Genomic DNA, 7,166 nt, shown 5'->3' with positions numbered 1-7,166 from the left:
GGTTATGATATAGATAGTGTAGTATCTTCAAAAATACTCACACCGACACGTTTTAACAAGTCACCTGCTTACACTTTATTCACCTATTCTTGCACCAGTTGTAGGCACTCCTATAACTATCTATACGGTCACTTATGTTTAACTTCTCCCCACTCTTATCTACCTTCCACCTTACTTATCCTGCACTCGGCAGCTCTGCTCTCAGCGTCTCCGCACACAGCAGCTCCTCATACAGCAGCTTCACACAGCAACTCCCCATCTCCGCCGCTGCCCTTCGCTGGTGACGGTGTGAGTGGCAGCGGCGAGATGTCTTCACGCTTGGTTCCTCGCAACAACTCCCTCTCCGCTCCCGCACATACTCTTATATCCCTCTGCTAATTATCCGAGACCTCTCGTCCCTCCAAGCAGTGTCCCGTTGCGCCCGTCACACCAACGGCGATGGCCTGCTCCCCCTCCGCAAACAGCAGGCCCCTCGCGCAGTGGTGGTGCTCTCTCCTGCGTGCCGGCTCACCCCACAAGCAGGAAGCAGGCGGCCCCCCAGACGTCGGGAACCATCTCTTCGATCCCGGGCTCTTCTCACTCTCACAGCGGACGTCCTCCCCCGCTCTTCTCACTCCAATCACGGGGAGGGAGGCACACCCTGCTCGCCATCGCAGGGCGCCAGCAGCGCTCCGCCAGGCCGGCGCAGCGTAAAAGGTGCAAAAGGTGCGGCAGCCTGAAGCGAACACGCGGCCGCAGACGTACAGCAGCGGCAATGGCGCCCGACTTCCTCGTCGCAGCCACGTGCGAACTGGCGTGAACGCCTGCAGCTGTGGAAATGGCGGGAACCGCCGCAGCCGAGGAAAATCGTGGGAACGCCGCAGAGACCCGACTGCGGCCGCGCCCCCCAGCACCTCCGCCGTCGACTCGCCAACTCCCAGCCGCTCCATCGACGTCAGCAGCTGGTCGAGCCGGCCGGCGACATCGCCCCAGCTCTCTGTCGATGGCGGCCATTCGGGGCTCGCAGCCTCCTCCCGCACAGGCTGCAGTCGCCCACTCCGGGGCACATCATTGGGGTCGTCGCGGGGAGAACTCTGGTGCAGCCCTCATCGTCCATCCGCACCACCGGTTGGTTCTTGCACTTCGCTGCGGCTTCTACACCACGCCAGCGAAGGGTTTCGGCTTTTTTGAAAATAAACAGCATTGCTCTTGCGAAGGTTCAACGGCCACTTCCGACACCAAATGTAGTGTCTTCAAAAATGACTCGCACTGACACATTCTAACAAGTTACCTGCTTACACTTTATTCACCTATTCTTGCACTAGTTGTAGGCACTCCTATAACTATCTATATGGTCACTTATGTTTAACTTCTCCACACTCTTATCTACCTTCCACCTCATTTATCCTGCACTCGGCAGCTCTGCTGTCAGCGTCTCCGCACACAGCAGCTCCGCATACAGCATCTTCACACAGCAACTCCCCATCTCCGCCGCTGCCCTTCGCCGGTGACGGCGTCAGTGGCAGCGGCAAGATGTCTTTACGCTTGGTTCCCCGCCACAACTGCCTCTCCGCTCCCGCACATACCCTTATTTCCCTCTGCTAATTATCCGAGACCTCTCGTGCGTTTCTTTAAGCTCTCACCAGGCCGGCGCCTGTCGGCCCATCAATAAACCCTTATCTCCCTGGCAACACCTTCGGTCTCAACGTACACAACCGGTCGACCCAGTTTGCACCTGCTTCACCCCTTAACAACTGGCAGTCTGTCCGTGCAAACCTCCCGTTGAACACGCGTACCTGTTTTCCCTCAGTTGTCATCGGTTAACTGTGTGCACCGCATATTTCACTCCTCTACAATAGTATAGTACTTGGATCTGTCAAGAAAGTATGCAATTTACACCAAAGACTCAGGACTGCCAACAGAGACGAGCCAGCACTGCGGCGACCCTATGTTTGAATAATCTAGGAGTGGAATAACAGTGTAAGTGATCTTGATGGTCTCACCATGGTCACTAATGACTGCACATATGAACCAGGCAGTGGCGGGCCATCAGGGCCAGCAAGGCCTTCTCTGCTGGCCTAGAGATTGTCAGAATCAGATATTTTGTAAAAAAATAATTTCATATCTACTTTCATTAATGCTATATGTATTTTACAACGTTCGTTCCCATCAGTCGATAAACGTAATTTCATGTCTACTCTTTCCCTCAGTTGCGCTGCTTACAGTGCAGCTCATATAAATTAGAGCTTTTTATCAAATCAAATTTTCCACCTGTGCTGTCTCCGCCTCTCCGGGTGAAATTTTTTTACCCTGAGGCCTTCAGAATGTCAAGTGAATCCCCTCTGCTGTTGAAGCGAATGGGGACGATGTCATATTCTTTAACCAATCAGATTTCGAGTTTCTCATGTTGGGTGTATTCTTTGACATACCGGAGCCTTCTAGCTGGCCTAGCCGCCTACGTTAGCATTTTTTGTGTGGCATGATCGGAGGGCCAATTAGCTAACTGAAGTAAATCTAGCTAGCACGTCACGTAGCATCATCTAAGATTAATTAAAACTTTCTTTCGTAACGTTTAGATTTTTAGATGTAGTGCTTTAGAATTTTTTTTTTCTGTAGGGAAGCCTGTTGAATCCTGATTGTGTTATTTGTGTTTTATGGCATTTTTGCTTGCTTGGCGGTCGTATGAGTAAACGTGACTGGTTGTTGTCAGTTTGTTCTTGTTTCTTTGGTAATGACATTGATTTGGGCTATGCGATGTCTATTTGTGATGCAGCATCCTGTCATACTGCGTAATAGTGGTACATCCTTGATGGTTTCAGTCACCATGTATTCATGTCTCTGTAGGGGTGCTATGGGGAATAAACACATGACACGGGAAGGTGTGGTTCACCCACACCTTGGTGGCTACAACAACGTCCGCTAAGGCTCCAGTGGGTATAAAGTGCGGGGAGCCAGGGAGCTCGGGGCAGAGTGTGGGGCCCGAGGCTGAAGCAACCAGTGAAGAAAGAAGGCCAGCTAGGTGAGACCCTGGAACTCCTGTGACCGCTGCCCTTTTCAGGGCCGGCACAGCAAGCCAGTGGTGCGGCCCCAGAGCCCCAGAGTCAGAGTCCTTCTAAGGGCCGGTCTGGTCGGCGGGGTGCCGAGATCTGTGCCTAACCAGGGCCGGATCTGATAGCCTCCCTTAGAGCCCTACCAGGAGGAACTGGGAGCCTAGAGCTTAGGCCAGAGAGCCTGGGGTGTGTTCCTGAGTTATACGGGTGGAGGGGCCGCTACCCCTTCTAGTGTAACCCTTGTTAAGGTTTAAATAAATAGTGCTGCTTCTATTCTGCCGTCTCCGTGTCCTGGAACCCACTACAACTGGTGTCAGAAGTGGTCTTAAAATGGACACAAGGAGTACAAACCGATCACAGGAACCCCAGGAGGAGGACGGCTCGCCTGGGATTGCGCCAGAGGCCGCGGCCGACGATCCTGGGATGTCCCAGACGCCCCAACAGCAGCCGCCGCTGGAGGAGTGGCCGCCGATGGAGGACGGGTTGCAGGCGGCTCACTCTCGACTGGCTGAGCTGCTGTATGCCGCGGCTTCCACGCTGGAGGAAATCAACCGCGCGGGGCTGCGGGCGCAAAGGCGGCAGAGAGACGAACGCCGTTCAACGGCCATTCCCGCCGAAACACAGCCACCAGATTTCGGATTTGCCGCCATGACAGTGTCCGCCACGGCGATTGGAGGGTCGCAGCGCCACGTGGACGCTGTGGGCCAATCAGCGGTGGTGACGTCATCACCAACGGACGCCCGCTGTCAGGACCAATCGGCGGGCGCATCGTCATCACCTGCGCGACCGCCGATGGGTGTCCCCAGCCCCTCAGACACCGGTGGAGAGGCCGGAAATGGCGCGCGGCACCTCTCAGAGACGAAGCCATCGTTTCAACAACGCCTGCCGGTGTTGAAGGAGTTCGTTTCAGACGGCGGCGACTGGGGGGCCTTTCAACGCCGCTTTCTCGCTCATCAAGAGATGGCCGGCTGGACGGACAACGAGGCGTTGAGTGCGCTACCGGCCATGCTGGACGATGACGCCCTTGCTACGCTCATCACAGCTCCCAGATCAACGCGATCTACGCTACAGTCGGCGCTCCAGGTCCTCACCATAGTCTACGGGCCATCGTCGGACTGCCGCAAACTCTTCCACGAGCGGTGCAGGGGCCAGAAGGAGCCACCGCTGGCGTATCGCACGGCTCTCCTGGCCCTCGCAAAAGCGGCTTTCCCGCGGATGGACGGCGAAGGGGTGGACGCGATGGTGACGGAGAAGCTCCTGGCGTTGGCCCAGGAGCTACAGATCGTCATCGTCGCAGAGGACGACGCGGACATGTGCTCCTTGCGGGCAGCAAGACACATCCACGCGCACCTGATAGCGCAGCGTCGATCACCTCTCGTCCCCAAGGGCGCAGCTGCGGTGTGCGCTGGGACGCCGACCATCCCCCCCTCCGAGGAGGTCTTCGCGGCGGGTCGCCCGGTGGAGTGGAGATCCGGAGGGAGGCCGGCTCGGACCACACCGGATCGCCAGGAGCACCCCAAGGCGCTCATCACGTGCTACAACTGTGGCCGCAAGGGCCACGTGGCTGCGGAATGCCGGGCGCCTCGTCAACGACAGCCGGGACGGTCGGACGGCGCTCCAGCCTACAGGCCTCCGCATCGCAACCCGGCAAGTCGCGGCACCCCACATGCTCGGCCTGTGCACACACCTGTCCCCACCTCGCGCGTTTCGGTGTACGGGCCTCGGGGTACGCCCATTGGTTTGTTGGGTGGCGGCGGGGTCGAGAGGGTGCTCGGGCCGGGGCAGTGGACGGAATTGGCCCACCGCATTGTTGCTGCGTCGGCAGGCTCGTCCGTGGTCGCGGGTCGCATTGACGGGGTCGAGGTGCGTATCCTCGTCGATACGGGAGCTTCGGCGACCATTGTGTCAGACTTGATTTATAATATTCTTCCCGTTCAAAGCCGCCCCTTGCTCCCAGTCACCGTTCCGTGTTACGCAGCGAACGGGGGTTCGCTGGGTATCATAGGCCAAATTCGAGCACAAATTTGCATTGGCGATATCAAACTCTCCGGGCCGATATTAGTCTCGTCCTCGCTGGCGGTTCCGTGCTTGTTGGGGACGGACTTTTTGGGCAAAATGCCGATTAAAATTCTAATTGATCAGGGTTGCATCGAGCTTCCCTCGGGCCGACGGGTAACATTCCTGCCTTCCCCTGTCACCTCAAGGGCAGCGTGCGCGTCGATACAACTTTTCGTCACTCGGACGGTGCGTGTACCTCCCGGGGCGCAAATGCTCGTGCCCCTTCGCTTGCGTCGGCCTTTCGTGCCCGGTGTTCTGGACCAGGGGATTCTGTTAGGGCCCTCGAGGGCTGGGGAAAACGGGCTGGATCTGGTGGCCGCTCAAACGCTCGTTAAGGGGAGCGATGACCCGTTTATCCTCGTCCTTAACGTTGGCGTACAGACGGCCGTCGTTCCTCAGGGAACTGTGCTCGCGCACGCGACACCGGTCCCCGTGGTAGATACGGTTATGGGTAATGTGGGGACCGATCCTCTGGCTCAACCGCATTCTGAGGGGGACGATAGTTGGATGGACACACTATGTTCGGGCACGAGTGATCTGTCCGACTCCCAGCGTGCCGGCCTACGCACCCTTCTGAGGGAATTTTCCGATGTTTTTAGTAAACACAAATATGACATTGGGTGCACGAAATTGTTGCGTCACCACATTGACACGGGTGACAATGCCCCGGTACGCCAGAATCCTTTTCGGTTAAGTCCGGCCGAAAAAGATCATGTCAAATTGGCAGTGGATGACATGCTGGCTGCAGACATTATAGCCCCTTCCACCAGTCCATGGGGAGCACCCATAGTGCTTGTCAAAAAGCACGATGGGTCCTTGCGATTCTGTGTGGATTTTCGCCGCCTTAATAAGATCTCCGTGGCCGACGCGTATCCACTTCCCCGGATGGACGAATCTCTGGATGCTCTGGCTGGCGCACGTTTTTTTTCTACGTTGGACTTGTTATCCGGATTTTGGCAACTCCCATTGGATGATGAGTCCAAGCCAAAGACTGCGTTTCGCACACCACACGGCCTATTCCAATTTAACCGGTTACCTATGGGATTACACTCCGCTCCGGCGACATTTCAGCGCCTTATGGAACTGGTTTTGGCTGGCTTACAGTGGAACGTCTGTTTGATCTATCTGGATGACGTCATCGTGTTCAGCAAGACATTTGACGAACACCTTTTGCGCTTGCGCGCCGTGTTCCTCAAAATGCGTGCTGCGAATTTGAAATTTAAGCCGCAAAAGTGCCACCTGCTACGGGAATCCGTACGCTATTTGGGGCACATCGTCAGCCGCTCGGGCATATCCACCGATCCCGCAAAGACGCAGTGTGTCAACTCCTGGCCAACCCCCACCTCGGTGGCTGAGGTCAGGAGTTTCATTGGATTTGCGTCTTATTACCGGCGGTTCGTCGCGGATTTCGCGACCATTGCTAAGCCCTTACACGCTCTGACGGCGAAGGGAGTGAAATTTCACTGGGGCCAGGAGGAGGAGGTCGCTTTTTGTTCCCTTCGCGACGCTCTCGTGCGGGCCCCTCCATTGAGCTACCCCGATTTTTCGGAACCCTTCCTGCTCGATACAGACGCCAGCAATACGGGCATTGGGGGTGTGCTCTCACAGGTGATCTGTGGTGTGGAACGCGTCGTGGCTTATGGCAGTAGGGTTTTGTCTCCGGCGGAACAGAGATACTGCGTCACGCGTCGGGAACTCTTGGCTATTGTATTTTTTATGCAACAGTATCGCCCATACCTGTACGGTCGGCATTTCACTGTCCGTACGGACCATGCGGCATTACAATATGCCTTGCGGGTGACACAGCCTTCGGGGCAATTGTCCCGATGGCTCGAAATCCTTCAGGATTATGATTTCACGACCACATATCGGAAGGGTGCTCGGCACACTAATGCGGATGCGCTGTCTCGCCTGCCGCCCGCCTCAGATTGCGCTTGTCTCAGGGGATCGGGGCGTTGTAAGCCGCCAGAGGATAGCCCCCCCTTAGATATCCTGGTTCTCGCTGCTGCCACTGAGGACCCCTTGCCTGAGGGTCCTGTCGGGGAGGGAGGTGCGGACTCCTTGCTGGGGTTGTCCGTT

This window comes from Petromyzon marinus, chromosome 44, assembly GCF_048934315.1.
Source record: "Petromyzon marinus isolate PM22_M1 ecotype Great Lakes invasive population chromosome 44, UKy_Petmar_22M1.pri1.0, whole genome shotgun sequence".
Lineage (NCBI taxonomy): Eukaryota > Metazoa > Chordata > Hyperoartia > Petromyzontiformes > Petromyzontidae > Petromyzon > Petromyzon marinus.
This window is presented reverse-complemented; position numbering follows the sequence as displayed.